Below are 18113 nucleotides of genomic sequence, written 5' to 3'. Positions count from 1 at the left end.
TTGAAAAATGTAGAAATGAGAAGGGAAAAAGGAATTGGGTGTGAATTTCAAAATAAAAGATGTGAAGTTTTTGGGAAGTTGTGGAATAGGTAGGCAAAAGATGAACAGTTGAAAGTTGGAATGGGTTGAATCGGTTGAAAAATGTAGAAATGAGAGGTGAAAAACGAAATTTTGTGAAATGTCGAATGTGCCATTAAGAATGAATGGGGAAAAATTTGTCGGAATTTGGGGAATTCTGCGAAAACGGAAAATTTTCGGAACGAGAAAAATGGAAGCGCTCATGTCGTGAATATTTGGAATACGTGAAAAGTGGAATGGAGTGAATCGGATGAATTTTGTGGAAGAAGAAGCGTGTCAAAAAAGTGTGGAGAATAAAATAGAAGAATAACTAGAAATTGCAATTTCTGGAGAAATTGCGTGTGAAGGCGAAGGCCAATGTTAAGTTACAAATGTTACAAAAAATTTACAAATGAGAAATGTTAAAAATGAAATGTTACAAATGTTACAAAAAATTTACAAATGAGAAATGTTAAAAATGAAATGTTACAAATGTTACAAAAAATTTACAAATGAGAAATGTTAAAAATGAAATGTTACAAATGAGAAATGTTAAAAATGAAATGTTACAAATGTTACAAAAAAATGTACAAATGAGAAATGTTAAAAATGAAATGTTACAAATGTTAAAAAAAATTACAAATGATAAATGTTAAAAATTAAATGTTACAAATGTTACAAAAAATTACAAATGATAAATGTTAAAAATTAAATGTTACAAAAAAGCTACAAATGATAAGCGGCAAAAATAATACAGGAAAAGAATTTGTGTCCCACGCGGGTTTCGATACCACTCGCGAAAACGGCTCGTGTCTGAAACGCTTGTGCTCCCAGACTGAGCTAATCAAGTTCCTTCTTTCAAGGTGGTTGAATTTGGTTAATGTAATGAATGTGTTTGTTGAATGCGAATGCGTAATCAAAGTGGTGGAAATTGCTTAATGTAATGAACGTTGAATGCGAATGACAAAAGTTACAAATGATAAGCGTTGAAAATGATGAGCGGGAAGAATAAAGAGTAAAATAATTTATGACGCCCAATGTGGGAATCGAACCCACTACAGGAAACTGGCTCGGGTTGACGTTGCCATTAAGAATGAATGGGGGATTTTAAGGCACAAATTTGCTAATTACTTAAAAACGGTAAATGTTATGAACAAAAAAAATGGTAGCAAGCATGACGTGAATTTTTGGAACGTGTGAAAGTTTGAACGGGGTGAATCGGTTGAAGCATGTGGGAGTAGTTAGATGCCAAAAAAGTGGGAGGAATAAGTTGTTTAATAATAATAAAGTAGAATACCAATGTGTGAAGGCCTTCGCCTTCACACAACTAGAATGTGCAATTTCTGGAGAAATTGCGTGTGAAGGCGAAATGTATGAATCACTTCTTCGGGGAATGCTGCCGAATGACGTTGAAACGTGTTGAATTACTTGAGAAATGTAGAAATTTTGGAGAATTTGTGTTGAATTTCAAAATAAAAGATGTGAAGTTTTTGGTAAGTGGGAAGTTGTGGAATAGGTAGGCAAAAGATGAACAGTTGAAAGTTGGAATGGGTTGAATCGGTTGAAAAATGTAGAAATGAGAAGGGAAAAAGGAATTGGGTGTGAATTTCAAAATAAAAGATGTGAGGTTTTTGGGAAGTTGTGGAATAGGTAGAAAAATGATGAACAGTTGAAAGTTGGAATGGGTTGAATCGGTTGAAAAATGTAGAAATGAGAAGGGAAAAATGAATTGGGTGTGAATTTCAAAATAAAAGATGTGAAGTTTTTGGTAAGTGGGAAGTTGTGGAATAGGTAGAAAAATGATGAACAGTTGAAAGTTGGAATGGGTTGAATCGGTTGAAAAATGTAGAAATGAGAAGGGAAAAAGGAATTTGGTGTGAATTTCAAAATAAAAGATGTGAAGTTTTTGGTAAGTGGGAAGTTGTGGAATAGGTAGAAAAATGATGAACAGTTGAAAGTTGGAATGGGTTGAATCGGTTGAAAAATGTAGAAATGAGATGGGGAAAAGGAATTGGGTGTGAATTTCAAAATAAAAGATGTGAAGTTTTTGGTAAGTGGGAAGTTGTGGAATAGGTAGAAAAATGATGAACAGTTGAAAGTTGGAATGGGTTGAATCGGTTGAAAAATGTAGAAATGAGAAGGGAAAAAGGAATTGGGTGTGAATTTCAAAATAAAAGATGTGAAGTTTTTGGCAAGTTGTGGAATAGGTAGAAAAATGATGAACAGTTGAAAGTTGGAATGGGTTGAATCGGTTGAAAAATGTAGAAATGAGAAGGGAAAAAGGAATTGGGTGTGAATTTCAAAATAAAAGATGTGAAGTTTTTGGTAAGTGGGAAGTTGTGGAATAGGTAGAAAAATGATGAACAGTGGAAAGTTGGAATGGGTTGAATCGGTTGAAAAATGTAGAATTGAGAAGGGAAAAAGGAATTGGGTGTGAATTTCAAAATAAAAGATGTGAAGTTTTTGGTAAGTGGGAAGTTGTGGAATAGGTAGAAAAATGATGAACAGTTGAAAGTTGGAATGGGTTGAATCGGTTGAAAAATGTAGAAATGAGATGGGGAAAAGGAATTGGGTGTGAATTTCAAAATAAAAGATGTGAAGTTTTTGGTAAGTGGGAAGTTGTGGAATAGGTAGAAAAATGATGAACAGTTGAAAGTTGGAATGGGTTGAATCGGTTGAAAAATGTAGAAATGAGAAGGGAAAAAGGAATTGGGTGTGAATTTCAAAATAAAAGATGTGAAGTTTTTGGGAAGTTGTGGAATAGGTAGAAAAATGATGAACAGTTGAAAGTTGGAATGGGTTGAATCAGTTGAAAAATGTAGAAATGAGAAGGGAAAAAGGAAATATTGGAGAATTGGGTGTGAATTTCAAAATAAAAGATGTGAAGTTTTTGGGAAGTGGGAAGTTGTGGAATAGGTAGGCAAAAGATGAACAGTTGAAAGTTGGAATGGGTTGAATCGGTTGAAAAATGTAGAAATGAGAAGGGAAAAAGGAATTGGGTGTGAATTTCAAAATAAAAGATGTGAAGTTTTTGGCAAGTTGTGGAATAGGTAGGCAAAAGATGAACAGTTGAAAGTTGGAATGGGTTGAATCGGTTGAAAAATGTAGAAATGAGAAGGGAAAAAGGAATTGGGTGTGAATTTCAAAATAAAAGATGTGAAGTTTTTGGTAAGTGGGAAGTTGTGGAATAGGTAGAAAAATGATGAACAGTTGAAAGTTGGAATGGGTTGAATCGGTTGAAAAATGTAGAAATGAGAAGGGAAAAAGGAAATATTGGAGAATTGGGTGTGAATTTCAAAATAAAAGATGTGAAGTTTTTGGGAAGTGGGAAGTTGTGGAATAGGTAGGCAAAAGATGAACAGTTGAAAGTTGGAATGGGTTGAATCGGTTGAAAAATGTAGAAATTAGAGTAGAAAAACGGAATTTTAGAGAATTTTGGTTGAATTTCAAAATAAAAGATGTGAAGTTTTTGGTAAGTGGGAAGTTGTGGAATAGGTAGGCAAAAAGATGAACAGTTGAAAGTTGGAATGGGTTGAATCGGTTGAAAAATGTAGAAATGAGAGGTGAAAAACGAAATTTTGTGAAATGTCGAATGTGACATTAAGAATGAATGGGGAAAAATTTGTCGGAATTCTGGGAATTCTGCGAAAACGGAAAATTTTCGGAACGAGAAAAATGGAAGCGCTCATGCCATGAATATTTGGAATACGTCAAAAGTGGAATGGAGTGAATCGGATGAATTATGTGGAAGAAGAAGCGGGACAAGGAATAAAATATAATAATAATAATAACTAGAATGTGCAATTTCTGGAGAAATTGCGTGTGAAGGCGAAATGTATGAATAACTTCTTCGGGGAATGTAAGTGGGAAGTTGTGGAATAGGTAGGCAAAAGGTTGAAAGTTGGAATGGGTTGAATCGGTTGAAAGATGTAGAAATGAGAAGGGAAAAAGGAATTGGGTGTGAATTTCAAAATAAAAGATGTGAAGTTTTTGGTAAGTGGGAAGTTGTGGAATAGGTAGAAAAATGATGAACAGTTGAAAGTTGGAATGGGTTGAATCGGTTGAAAAATGTAGAAATGAGATGGGGAAAAGGAATTGGGTGTGAATTTCAAAATAAAAGATGTGAAGTTTTTGGTAAGTGGGAAGTTGTGGAATAGGTAGAAAATGATGAACAGTTGAAAGTTGGAATGGGTTGAATCGGTTGAAAAATGTAGAAATGAGAAGGGAAAAAGGAATTGGGTGTGAATTTCAAAATAAAAGATGTGAAGTTTTTGGGAAGTTGTGGAATAGGTAGAAAAATGATGAACAGTTGAAAGTTGGAATGGGTTGAATCGGTTGAAAAATGTAGAAATGAGAAGGGAAAAAGGAAATATTGGAGAATTGGGTGTGAATTTCAAAATAAAAGATGTGAAGTTTTTGGGAAGTGGGAAGTTGTGGAATAGGTAGAAAAAAGATGAACAGTTGAAAGTTGGAATGGGTTGAATCGGTAGAAAAATGTAGAAATGAGAAGGGAAAAAGGAATTGGGTGTGAATTTCAAAATAAAAGATGTGAAGTTTTTGGGAAGTTGTGGAATAGGTAGAAAAATGATGAACAGTTGAAAGTTGGAATGGGTTGAATCGGTTGAAAAATGTAGAAATGAGAAGGGAAAAAGGAAATATTGGAGAATTGGGTGTGAATTTCAAAATAAAAGATGTGAAGTTTTTGGTAAGTGGGAAGTTGTGGAATAGGTAGAAAAATGATGAACAGTTGAAAGTTGGAATGGGTTGAATCGGTTGAAAAATGTAGAAATGAGAAGGGAAAAAGGAATTGGGTGTGAATTTCAAAATAAAAGATGTGAAGTTTTTGGTAAGTGGGAAGTTGTGGAATAGGTAGAAAAATGATGAACAGTTGAAAGTTGGAATGGGTTGAATCGGTTGAAAAATGTAGAAATGAGAAGGGAAAAAGGAAATATTGAAGAATTGGGTGTGAATTTCAAAATAAAAGATGTGAAGTTTTTGGGAAGTTGTGGAATAGGTAGGCAAAAAGATGAACAGTTGAAAGTTGGAATGGGTTGAATCGGTTGAAAAATGTAGAAATGAGAAGGGAAAAAGGAAATATTGGAGAATTGGGTGTGAATTTCAAAATAAAAGATGTGAAGTTTTTGGTAAATTGTGGAATAGGTAGAAAAATAATGAACAGTTGAAAGTTGGAATGGGTTGAATCGGTTGAAAAATGTAGAAATGAGAAGGGAAAAAGGAAATATTGGAGGATTGGGTGTGAATTTCAAAATAAAAGATGTGAAGTTTTTGGTAAGTGGGAAGTTGTGGAATAGGTAGAAAATGATGAACAGTTGAAAGTTGGAATGGGTTGAATCGGTTGAAAAATGTAGAAATGAGAAAGGAAAAAGGAATTGGGTGTGAATTTCAAAATAAAAGATGTGAAGTTTTTGGTAAGTGGGAAGTTGTGGAATAGGTAGAAAAATGATGAACAGTTGAAAGTTGGAATGGGTTGAATCGGTTGAAAAATGTAGAAATGAGAAGGGAAAAAGGAATTGGGTGTGAATTTCAAAATAAAAGATGTGAAGTTTTTGGTAAGTGGGAAGTTGTGGAATAGGTAGAAAAATGATGAACAGTTGAAAGTTGGAATGGGTTGAATCGGTTGAAAAATGTAGAAATGAGAAGGGAAAAAGGAATTGGGTGTGAATTTCAAAATAAAAGATGTGAAGTTTTTGGTAAGTGGGAAGTTGTGGAATAGGTAGAAAAATGATGAACAGTTGAAAGTTGGAATGGGTTGAATCGGTTGAAAAATGTAGAAATGAGAAGGGAAAAAGGAAATATTGAAGAATTGGGTGTGAATTTCAAAATAAAAGATGTGAAGTTTTTGGGAAGTTGTGGAATAGGTAGGCAAAAAGATGAACAGTTGAAAGTTGGAATGGGTTGAATCGGTTGAAAAATGTAGAAATGAGAAGGGAAAAAGGAAATATTGGAGAATTGGGTGTGAATTTCAAAATAAAAGATGTGAAGTTTTTGGTAAATTGTGGAATAGGTAGAAAAATAATGAACAGTTGAAAGTTGGAATGGGTTGAATCGGTTGAAAAATGTAGAAATGAGAAGGGAAAAAGGAAATATTGGAGAATTGGGTGTGAATTTCAAAATAAAAGATGTGAAGTTTTTGGTAAGTGGGAAGTTGTGGAATAGGTAGAAAAATGATGAACAGTTGAAAGTTGGAATGGGTTGAATCGGTTGAAAAATGTAGAAATGAGAAGGGAAAAAGGAATTGGGTGTGAATTTCAAAATAAAAGATGTGAAGTTTTTGGGAAGTTGTGGAATAGGTAGAAAAATGATGAACAGTTGAAAGTTGGAATGGGTTGAATCGGTTGAAAAATGTAGAAATTAGAGTAGAAAAACGGAATTTTAGAGAATTTTGGTTGAATTTCAAAATAAAAGATGTGAAGTTTTTGGTAAGTGGGAAGTTGTGGAATAGGTAGGCAAAAGATGAACAGTTGAAAGTTGGAATGGGTTGAATCGGTTGAAAAATGGAGAAATTAGAGTAGAAAAACGGAATTTTAGAGAATTTTGGTTGAATTTCAAAATAAAAGATGTGAAGTTTTTGGTAAGTGGGAAGTTGTGGAATAGGTAGGCAAAAAGATGAACAGTTGAAAGTTGGAATGGGTTGAATCGGTTGAAAAATGTAGAAATGAGAGGTGAAAAACGAAATTTTGTGAAATGTCGAATGTGACATTAAGAATGAATGGGGAAAAATTTGTCGGAATTCTGGGAATTCTGCGAAAACGGAAAATTTTCGGAACGAGAAAAATGGAAGCGCTCATGCCATGAATATTTGGAATACGTCAAAAGTGGAATGGAGTGAATCGGATGAATTATGTGGAAGAAGAAGCGGGACAAGGAATAAAATATAATAATAATAATAATAAAGTGAAAAAAGTAGAATAACATATGTGTGAAGGCCATCGCCTTCACACAACTAGAATGTGCAATTTCTGGAGAAATTGCGTGTGAAGGCGAAATGTATGAATAACTTCTTCGGGGAATGCTGCCGAATGACGTTGAAACGTGTTGAATTACTTGAGAAATGTAGAAATTTTGGAGAATTTGTGTTGAATTTCAAAATAAAAGATGTGAAGTTTTTGGTAAGTGGGAAGTTGTGGAATAGGTAGGCAAAAGATGAACAGTTGAAAGTTGGAATGGGTTGAATCGGTTGAAAAATGTAGAAATGAGAAGGGAAAAAGGAATTGGGTGTGAATTTCAAAATAAAAGATGTGAGGTTTTTGGGAAGTTGTGGAATAGGTAGAAAAATGATGAACAGTTGAAAGTTGGAATGGGTTGAATCGGTTGAAAAATGTAGAAATGAGAAGGGAAAAAGGAATTGGGTGTGAATTTCAAAATAAAAGATGTGAAGTTTTTGGGAAGTTGTGGAATAGGTAGAAAAATAATGAACAGTTGAAAGTTGGAATGGGTTGAATGGGTTGAAAAATGTAGAAATGAGAAGGGAAAAAGGAATATTGGTGAATTGGGTGTGAATTTCAAAATAAAAGATGAAACGTGAAAATTTTGAATTTGGCAAGTTTGGGAATGTCCCCAATGTGATTTGAATGTGTTGAATTATGTGAATTTCAATCTGGAACAACGTAAATGTGAAATGTTGAATCTGCCATTAAGAATGAATGGGGAAAAAATTGCCGGAAATTTGGGAATTCTGTGAAAACGGAAAATTTGTGGAACAAAAAAAATGTAAGCAATGGTGTCATGAATATTTGGAATAAGTGAAAAGTGGAATGGAGTGAATCGGTTGAAGTATGTGGAAGTAGTTAATCAGCGAAAAAGTGAGCGGAAGATGTAGTATAATAATAATAATAAAGTACAGGAATAACAATAGTGTGAAGGTTACACCTTCACACTAATAACTAGAATTGCAATTCCTGAAGAAATTGCGTGTGAAGGTGAAGAAGAATGATGTTGAAACAAGTTGAATCGGTTGAAAAATGTAGAAATAAGGGAAAAAGGAAATTTAGGAAAATTGGGTGTGAATTTCAAAATAAAAGATGTGAAGTTTTTGGTAAGTGGGAAGTTGTGGAATAGGTAGAAAAATGATGAACAGTTGAAAGTTGGAATGGGTTGAATCGGTTGAAAAATGTAGAAATGAGAAGGGAAAAAGGAATTGGGTGTGAATTTCAAAATAAAAGATGTGAAGTTTTTGGGAAGTTGTGGAATAGGTAGAAAAATGATGAACAGTTGAAAGTTGGAATGGGTTGAATCGGTTGAAAAATGTAGAAATGAGAAGGGAAAAAGGAATTGGGTGTGAATTTCAAAATAAAAGATGTGAAGTTTTTGGTAAGTTGTGGAATAGGTAGAAAGATAATGAACAGTTGAAAGTTGGAATGGGTTGAATGGGTTGAAAAATGTAGAAATGAGAAGGGAAAAAGGAAATATTGGTGAATTGGGTGTGAATTTCAAAATAAAAGATGAAAACGTGAAAATTTTGAATTTGGCAAGTTTGGGAATGTCCCCAATGTGATTTGAATGTGTTGAATTATGTGAATTTCAAACTGGAACAATGTAAATGTGAAATGTTGAATCTGCCATTAAGAATGAATGGGGAAAAAATTGCCGGAAATTTGTGAATTTTGTGAAAACGGAAAATTTGTGGAACAAAAAAAATGTAAGCAGCCGTGTCATGAATATTTGGAATAAGTGAAAAGTGGAATGGAGTGAATCGGTTGAAGTATGTGGAAGTAGTTAAGCGTCAAAAAAGTGAGCGGAAGATGTAGAATAATAATAAAGGACAGGAATAACAATAGTGTGAAGGTTTCACCTTCACACTAATAACTAGAATTGCAATTCCTGAAGAAATTGCGTGTGAAGGTGAAGAAGAATGATGTTGAAACAAGTTGAATCGGTTGAAAAATGTAGAAATGAGAAGGGAAAAAGGAATTGGGTGTGAATTTCAAAATAAAAGATGTGAAGTTTTTGGTAAGTGGGAAGTTGTGGAATAGGTAGAAAAATGATGAACAGTTGAAAGTTGGAATGGGTTGAATCGGTTGAAAAATGTAGAAATGAGAAGGGAAAAAGGAATTGGGTGTGAATTTCAAAATAAAAGATGAAGTTTTTGGTAAGTTGTGGAATAGGTAGAAAGATAATGAACAGTTGAAAGTTGGAATGGGTTGAATCGGTTGAAAAATGTAGAAATGAGAAGGGAAAAAGGAATTGGGTGTGAATTTCAAAATAAAAGATGTGAAGTTTTTGGTAAGTTGTGGAATAGGTAGAAAAATGATGAACAGTTGAAAGTTGGAATGGGTTGAATCGGTTGAAAAATGTAGAAATGAGAAGGGAAAAAGGAATTGGGTGTGAATTTCAAAATAAAAGATGTGAAGTTTTTGGGAAGTTGTGGAATAGGTAGAAAAATGATGAACAGTTGAAAGTTGGAATGGGTTGAATCGGTTGAAAAATGTAGAAATGAGAAGGGAAAAAGGAATTGGGTGTGAATTTCAAAATAAAAGATGTGAAGTTTTTGGTAAGTTGTGGAATAGGTAGGAAAATGATGAACAGTTGAAAGTTGGAATGGGTTGAATCGGTTGAAAAATGTAGAAATGAGAAGGGAAAAAGGAATTGGGTGTGAATTTCAAAATAAAAGATGTGAAGTTTTTGGGAAGTTGTGGAATAGGTAGAAAAATGATGAACAGTTGAAAGTTGGAATGGGTTGAATCGGTTGAAAAATGTAGAAATGAGAAGGGAAAAAAGAATTGGGTGTGAATTTCAAAATAAAAGATGTGAAGTTTTTGGGAAGTTGTGGAATAGGTAGAAAAATGATGAACAGTTGAAAGTTGGAATGGGTTGAATCGGTTGAAAAATGTAGAAATGAGAAGGGAAAAAGGAATTGGGTGTGAATTTCAAAATAAAAGATGTAAGTTTTTGGGAAGTTGTGGAATAGGTAGAAAAATGATGAACAGTTGAAAGTTGGAATGGGTTGAATCGGTTGAAAAATGTAGAAATGAGAAGGGAAAAAGGAAATATTGGAGAATTGGGTGTGAATTTCAAAATAAAAGATGTGAAGTTTTTGGTAAATTGTGGAATAGGTAGAAAAATAATGAACAGTTGAAAGTTGGAATGGGTTGAATCGGTTGAAAAATGTAGAAATGAGAAGGGAAAAAGGAAATATTGGTGAATTGGGTGTGAATTTCAAAATAAAAGATGAAAACGTGAAAATTTTGAATTTGGCAAGTTTGGGAATGTCCCCAATGTGATTTGAATGTGTTGAATGATGTGAATTTCAAACTGGAACAACGTAAATGTGAAATGTTGAATCTGCCATTAAGAATGAATGGGGAAAAAATTGCCGGAAATTTGGGAATTTTGTGAAAACGGAAAATTTGTGGAACAAAAAAAATGTAAGCAGCCGTGTCATGAATATTTGGAATAAGTGAAAAGTGGAACGGAGTGAATCGGTTGAAGTATGTGGAAGTAGTTAATCAGCAAAAAAGTGAGCGGAATAAGTAGAATAATAACTAGAATTGCAATTCCTGAAGAAATTGCGTGTGAAGGTGAAGAAGAATGATGTTGAAACAAGTTGAATCGGTTGAAAAATGTAGAAATGAGAAGGGAAAAAGGAATTGGGTGTGAATTTCAAAATAAAAGATGTGAAGTTTTTGGGAAGTTGTGGAATAGGTAGAAAAATGATGAACAGTTGAAAGTTGGAATGGGTTGAATCGGTTGAAAAATGTAGAAATGAGAAGGGAAAAAGGAATTGGGTGTGAATTTCAAAATAAAAGATGTGAAGTTTTTGGTAAGTTGTGGAATAGGTAGAAAGATAATGAACAGTTGAAAGTTGGAATGGGTTGAATCGGTTGAAAAATGTAGAAATGAGAAGGGAAAAAGGAATTGGGTGTGAATTTCAAAATAAAAGATGTGAAGTTTTTGGGAAGTTGTGGAATAGGTAGAAAAATGATGAACAGTTGAAAGTTGGAATGGGTTGAATCGGTTGAAAAATGTAGAAATGAGAAGGGAAAAAGGAATTGGGTGTGAATTTCAAAATAAAAGATGTGAAGTTTTTGGTAAGTTGTGGAATAGGTAGAAAGATAATGAACAGTTGAAAGTTGGAATGGGTTGAATGGGTTGAAAAATGTAGAAATGAGAAGGGAAAAAGGAATTGGGTGTGAATTTCAAAATAAAAGATGTGAAGTTTTTGGGAAGTTGTGGAATAGGTAGAAAAATGATGAACAGTTGAAAGTTGGAATGGGTTGAATCGGTTGAAAAATGTAGAAATGAGAAGGGAAAAAGGAATTGGGTGTGAATTTCAAAATAAAAGATGTGAAGTTTTTGGGAAGTTGTGGAATAGGTAGAAAAATGATGAACAGTTGAAAGTTGGAATGGGTTGAATCGGTTGAAAAATGTAGAAATGAGAAGGGAAAAAGGAATTGGGTATGAATTTCAAAATAAAAGATGTGAAGTTTTTGGGAAGTGTTGGAATAGGTAGAAAAATGATGAACAGTTGAAAGTTGGAATGGGTTGAATCGGTTGAAAAATGTAGAAATGAGAGGGAAAAAGGAATTGGGTGTGAATTTCAAAATAAAAGATGTGAAGTTTTTGGTAAGTGGGAAGTTGTGGAATAGGTAGAAAATGATGAACAGTTGAAAGTTGGAATGGGTTGAATCGGTTGAAAAATGTAGAAATGAGAAAGGAAAAAGGAATTGGGTGTGAATTTCAAAATAAAAGATGTGAAGTTTTTGGTAAGTGGGAAGTTGTGGAATAGGTAGAAAAATGATGCACAGTTGAAAGTTGGAATGGGTTGAATCGGTTGAAAAATGTAGAAATGAGAAGGGAAAAAGGAATTGGGTGTGAATTTCAAAATAAAAGATGTGAAGTTTTTGGTAAGTGGGAAGTTGTGGAATAGGTAGAAAAAGGATGAACAGTTGAAAGTTGGAATGGGTTGAATGGGTTGAAAAATGTAGAAATGAGAAGGGAAAAAGGAAATATTGGTGAATTGGGTGTGAATTTCAAAATAAAAGATGAAAACGTGAAAATTTTGAATTTGGCAAGTTTGGGAATGTCCCCAATGTGATTTGAATGTGTTGAATGATGTGAATTTCAAACTGGAACAACGTAAATGTGAAATGTTGAATCTGCCATTAAGAATGAATGGGGAAAAAATTGCCGGAAATTTGTGAATTTTGTGAAAACGGAAAATTTGTGGAACAAAAAAAATGTAAGCAGCCGTGTCATGAATATTTGGAATAAGTGAAAAGTGGAATGGAGTGAATCGGTTGAAGTATGTGGAAGTAGTTAAGCGTCAAAAAAGTGAGCGGAAGATGTAGAATAATAATAAAGGACAGGAATAACAATAGTGTGAAGGTTTCACCTTCACACTAATAAAGGACAACAATAACAATAGTGTGAAGGTTTCACCTTCACACTAATAAAGGACAGGAATAACAATAGTGTGAAGGTTTCACCTTCACACTAATAATAAAGGACAGGAATAACAATAGTGTGAAGGTTTCACCTTCACACTAATAACTAGAATTTGCAATTCCTGAAGAAATTGCGTGTGAAGGTGAAGAAGAATGATGTTGAAACAAGTTGAATCGGTTGAAAAATGTAGAAATGAGAAGGGAAAAAGGAATTGGGTGTGAATTTCAAAATAAAAGATGTGAAATTTTTGGGAAGTGGGAAGTTGTGGAATAGGTAGAAAAATGATGAACAGTTGAAAGTTGGAATGGGTTGAATCGGTTGAAAAATGTAGAAATGAGAAGGGAAAAAGGAATTGGGTGTGAATTTCAAAATAAAAGATGAAGTTTTTGGTAAGTTGTGGAATAGGTAGAAAGATAATGAAGAGTTGAAAGTTGGAATGGGTTGAATGGGTTGAAAAATGTAGAAATGAGAAGGGAAAAAGGAATTGGGTGTGAATTTCAAAATAAAAGATGTGAAGTTTTTGGGAAGTTGTGGAATAGGTAGAAAAATGATGAACAGTTGAAAGTTGGAATGGGTTGAATCGGTTGAAAAATGTAGAAATGAGAAGGAAAAAAGGAATTGGGTGTGAATTTCAAAATAAAAGATGTGAAGTTTTTGGTAAGTTGTGGAATAGGTAGAAAGATAATGAACAGTTGAAAGTTGGAATGGGTTGAATCGGTTGAAAAATGTAGAAATGAAAAGGGAAAAAGGAATTGGGTGTGAATTTCAAAATAAAAGATGTGAAGTTTTTGGGAAGTTGTGGAATAGGTAGAAAAATAATGAACAGTTGAAAGTTGGAATGGGTTGAATGGGTTGAAAAATGTAGAAATGAGAAGGGAAAAAGGAAATATTGGTGAATTGGGTGTGAATTTCAAAATAAAAGATGAAAACGTGAAAATGTTGAATTTGGCAAGTTTGGGAATGTCCCCAATGTGATTTGAATGTGTTGAATGATGTGAATTTCAAACTGGAACAACGTAAATGTGAAATGTTGAATCTGCCATTAAGAATGAATGGGGAAAAAATTGCCGGAAATTTGTGAATTTTGTGAAAACGGAAAATATTTGGAAGGAAAAAAATGTAAGCAGCCGTGTCATGAATATTTGGAATAAGTGAAAAGTGGAATGGAGTGAATCGGTTGAAGTATGTGGAAGTAGTTAATGAGTGAAAAAGTGAGCGGAATAAGTAGAATAATAATAATAACTAGAATTTGCAATTCCTGAAGAAATTGCGTGTGAAGGTGAAGAAGAATGATGTTGAAACAAGTTGAATCGGTTGAAAAATGTAGAAATGAGAAGTGAAAAAGGAATTGGGTGTGAATTTCAAAATAAAAGATGAAGTTTTTGGTAAGTTGTGGAATAGGTAGAAAGATAATGAACAGTTGAAAGTTGGAATGGGTTGAATCGGTTGAAAAATGTAGAAATGAGAAGGGAAAAAGGAATTGGGTGTGAATTTCAAAATAAAAGATGTGAAGTTTTTGGTAAGTTGTGGAATAGGTAGAAAAATGATGAACAGTTGAAAGTTGGAATGGGTTGAATCGGTTGAAAAATGTAGAATTGAGAAGGGAAAAAGGAATTGGGTGTGAATTTCAAAATAAAAGATGTGAAGTTTTTGGTAAGTTGTGGAATAGGTAGAAAGATAATGAACAGTTGAAAGTTGGAATGGGTTGAATCGGTTGAAAAATGTAGAAATGAGAAGGGAAAAAGGAATTGGGTGTGAATTTCAAAATAAAAGATGTGAAGTTTTTGGGAAGTTGTGGAATAGGTAGAAAAATGATGAACAGTTGAAAGTTGGAATGGGTTGAATCGGTTGAAAAATGTAGAAATGAGAAGGGAAAAGGAATTGGGTGTGAATTTCAAAATAAAAGATGTGAAGTTTTTGGTAAGTTGTGGAATAGGTAGAAAGACAATGAACAGTTGAAAGTTGGAATGGGTTGAATGGGTTGAAAAATGTAGAAACGAGAAGGGAAAAAGGAAATATTGGTGAATTGGGTGTGAATTTCAAAATAAAAGATGAAAACGTGAAAATGTTGAATTTGGCAAGTTTGGGAATGTCCCCAATGTGATTTGAATGTGTTGAATGATGTGAATTACAAACTGGAACAACGTAAATGTGAAATGTTGAATCTGCCATTAAGAATGAATGGGGAAAAAATTGCCGGAAATTTGTGAATTTTGTGAAAACGGAAAATTTTTGGAAGGAAAAAAATGTAAGCAATGGTGTCATGAATATTTGGAATAAGTGAAAAGTGGAATGGAGTGAATCGGTTGAAGTATGTGGAAGTAGTTAATCATTGAAAAAGTGAGCGGAAGATGTAGAATAATAATAATAACTAGAATTTGCAATTCCTGAAGAAATTGCGTGTGAAGGTGAAGAAGAATGATGTTGAAACAAGTTGAATGGGTTGAAAAATGTAGAAATGAGAAGGGAAAAAGGAATTGGGTGTGAATTTCAAAATAAAAGATGTGAAATTTTTGGGAAGTGGGAAGTTGTGGAATAGGTAGAAAAATGATGAACAGTTGAAAGTTGGAATGGGTTGAATCGGTTGAAAAATGTAGAAATGAGAAGGGAAAAAGGAATTGGGTGTGAATTTCAAAATAAAAGATGAAGTTTTTGGTAAGTTGTGGAATAGGTAGAAAGATAATGAAGAGTTGAAAGTTGGAATGGGTTGAATCGGTTGAAAAATGTAGAAATGAGAAGGGAAAAAGGAATTGGGTGTGAATTTCAAAATAAAAGATGTGAAGTTTTTGGGAAGTTGTGGAATAGGTAGAAAAATGATGAACAGTTGAAAGTTGGAATGGGTTGAATCGTTTTGGAACAAGAAAAATGTAAGCAGCCGTGTCATGAATATTTGGAATAAGTGAAAAGTGGAATGGAGTGAATCGGTTGAAGTATGTGGAAGTAGTTAATGAGTGAAAAAGTGAGCGGAATAAGTAGAATAATAATAATAAAGTACAGGAATAACAATAGTGTGAAGGTTTCACCTTCACACTAACTAGAATTTGCAATTCCTGAAGAAATTGCGTGTGAAGGTGAAGAAGAATGATGTTGAAACAAGTTGAATCGGTTTTTGGGAAGTGGGAAGTTGTGGAATAGGTAGAAAAATGATGAACAGTTGAAAGTTGGAATGGGTTGAATCGGTTGAAAAATGTAGAAATGAGAAGGGAAAAAGGAATTGGGTGTGAATTTCAAAATAAAAGATGTGAAGTTTTTGGTAAGTTGTGGAATAGGTAGAAAGATAATGAACAGTTGAAAGTTGGAATGGGTTGAAAAATGTAGAAATGAGAAGGGAAAAAGGAATTGGGTGTGAATTTCAAAATAAAAGATGTGAAGTTTTTGGTAAGTTGTGGAATAGGTAGAAAGATAATGAACAGTTGAAAGTTGGAATGGGTTGAATCGGTTGAAAAATGTAGAAATGAGAAGGGAAAAAAGGAATTGGGTGTGAATTTCAAAATAAAAGATGTGAAGTTTTTGGGAAGTTGTGGAATAGGTAGAAAAATGATGAACAGTTGAAAGTTGGAATGGGTTGAATCGGTTGAAAAATGTAGAAATGAGAAGGGAAAAAGGAATTGGGTGTGAATTTCAAAATAAAAGATGTGAGGTTTTTGGTAAGTGGGAAGTTGTGGAATAGGTAGAAAAATGATGAACAGTTGAAAGTTGGAATGGGTTGAAAAATGTAGAAATGAGAAGGGAAAAAGGAATTGGGTGTGAATTTCAAAATAAAAGATGTGAAGTTTTTGGGAAGTTGTGGAATAGGTAGAAAGATAATGAACAGTTGAAAGTTGGAATGGGTTGAATCGGTTGAAAAATGTAGAAATGAAAAGGGAAAAAGGAATTGGGTGTGAATTTCAAAATAAAAGATGTGAAGTTTTTGGGAAGTTGTGGAATAGGTAGAAAAATGATGAACAGTTGAAAGTTGGAATGGGTTGAATAGGTTGAAAAATGTAGAAATGAGAAGGGAAAAAGGAATTGGGTGTGAATTTCAAAATAAAAGATGTGAAGTTTTTGGTAAGTGGGAAGTTGTGGAATAGGTAGGAAAATGATGAACAGTTGAAAGTTGGAATGGGTTGAATCGGTTGAAAAATGTAGAAATGAGAAGGGAAAAAGGAATTGGGTGTGAATTTCAAAATAAAAGATGAAGTTTTTGGTAAGTTGTGGAATAGGTAGAAAGATAATGAACAGTTGAAAGTTGGAATGGGTTGAATCGGTTGAAAAATGTAGAAATGAGAAGGGAAAAAGGAATTGGGTGTGAATTTCAAAATAAAAGATGTGAAGTTTTTGGTAAGTTGTGGAATAGGTAGACAAATGATGAACAGTTGAAAGTTGGAATGGGTTGAATCGGTTGAAAAATGTAGAAATGAGAAGGGAAAAAGGAATTGGGTGTGAATTTCAAAATAAAAGATGTGAAGTTTTTGGTAAGTTGTGGAATAGGTAGAAAGATAATGAACAGTTGAAAGTTGGAATGGGTTGAATGGGTTGAAAAATGTAGAAATTAGAAGGGAAAAAGGAATTGGGTGTGAATTTCAAAATAAAAGATGTGAAGTTTTTGGGAAGTTGTGGAATAGGTAGAAAAATGATGAACAGTTGAAAGTTGGAATGGGTTGAATGGGTTGAAAAATGTAGAAATGAGAAGGGAAAAAGGAATTGGGTGTGAATTTCAAAATAAAAGATGTGTAGTTTTTGGGAAGTTGTGGAATAGGTAGAAAGATAATGAACAGTTGAAAGTTGGAATGAGTTGAATCGGTTGAAAAATGTAGAAATGAGAAGGGAAAAAGGAATTGGGTGTGAATTTCAAAATAAAAGATGTGAAGTTTTTGGGAAGTTGTGGAATAGGTAGAAAAATGATGAACAGTTGAAAGTTGGAATGGGTTGAATCGGTTGAAAAATGTAGAAATGAGAAGGGAAAAAGGAATTGGGTATGAATTTCAAAATAAAAGATGTGAAGTTTTTGGGAAGTGTTGGAATAGGTAGAAAAATGATGAACAGTTGAAAGTTGGAATGGGTTGAATCGGTTGAAAAATGTAGAAATGAGAAGGGAAAAAGGAATTGGGTGTGAATTTCAAAATAAAAGATGTGAAGTTTTTGGGAAGTTGTGGAATAGGTAGAAAAATGATGAACAGTTGAAAGTTGGAATGGGTTGAATCGGTTGAAAAATGTAGAAATGAGAAGGGAAAAAGGAATTGGGTGTGAATTTCAAAATAAAAGATGTGAAGTTTTTGGTAAGTTGTGGAATAGGTAGAAAGACAATGAACAGTTGAAAGTTGGAATGGGTTGAATGGGTTGAAAAATGTAGAAACGAGAAGGGAAAAAGGAAATATTGGTGAATTGGGTGTGAATTTCAAAATAAAAGATGAAAACGTGAAAATGTTGAATTTGGCAAGTTTGGGAATGTCCCCAATGTGATTTGAATGTGTTGAATGATGTGAATTACAAACTGGAACAACGTAAATGTGAAATGTTGAATCTGCCATTAAGAATGAATGGGGAAAAAATTGCCGGAAATTTGTGAATTTTGTGAAAACGGAAAATTTTTGGAAGGAAAAAAATGTAAGCAATGGTGTCATGAATAGTTGGAATAAGTGAAAAGTGGAATGGAGTGAATCGGTTGAAGT

The 18113-nt window shown here is 33.6% G+C and overlaps 1 protein-coding gene and 1 long non-coding RNA gene across 3 annotated transcripts in view; both read right to left on the bottom strand.

Annotated features, from left to right (window-relative positions):
* Window positions 1–18113, bottom strand: part of appbp2 (amyloid beta precursor protein (cytoplasmic tail) binding protein 2) — a 226908-nt gene that overhangs the window by 159856 nt on the left and 48939 nt on the right. The window lies entirely within an intron of this gene.
* LOC119132891 lies at window positions 10430–12613 on the bottom strand. Its single transcript, XR_005099976.1, has 2 exons — window positions 12562–12613; window positions 10430–10559 (listed from the first exon to the last, which is right to left on the bottom strand). It is a non-coding gene; the product is annotated as an uncharacterized LOC119132891 (long non-coding RNA).

Source organism: Syngnathus acus, chromosome 13, assembly GCF_901709675.1.
Source record: "Syngnathus acus chromosome 13, fSynAcu1.2, whole genome shotgun sequence".
Taxonomy (NCBI): Eukaryota; Metazoa; Chordata; class Actinopteri; order Syngnathiformes; family Syngnathidae; genus Syngnathus; species Syngnathus acus.
The sequence above is the reverse complement of the archived record's forward strand: the minus strand, read 5'-3'. Positions and strand labels throughout refer to the sequence as shown.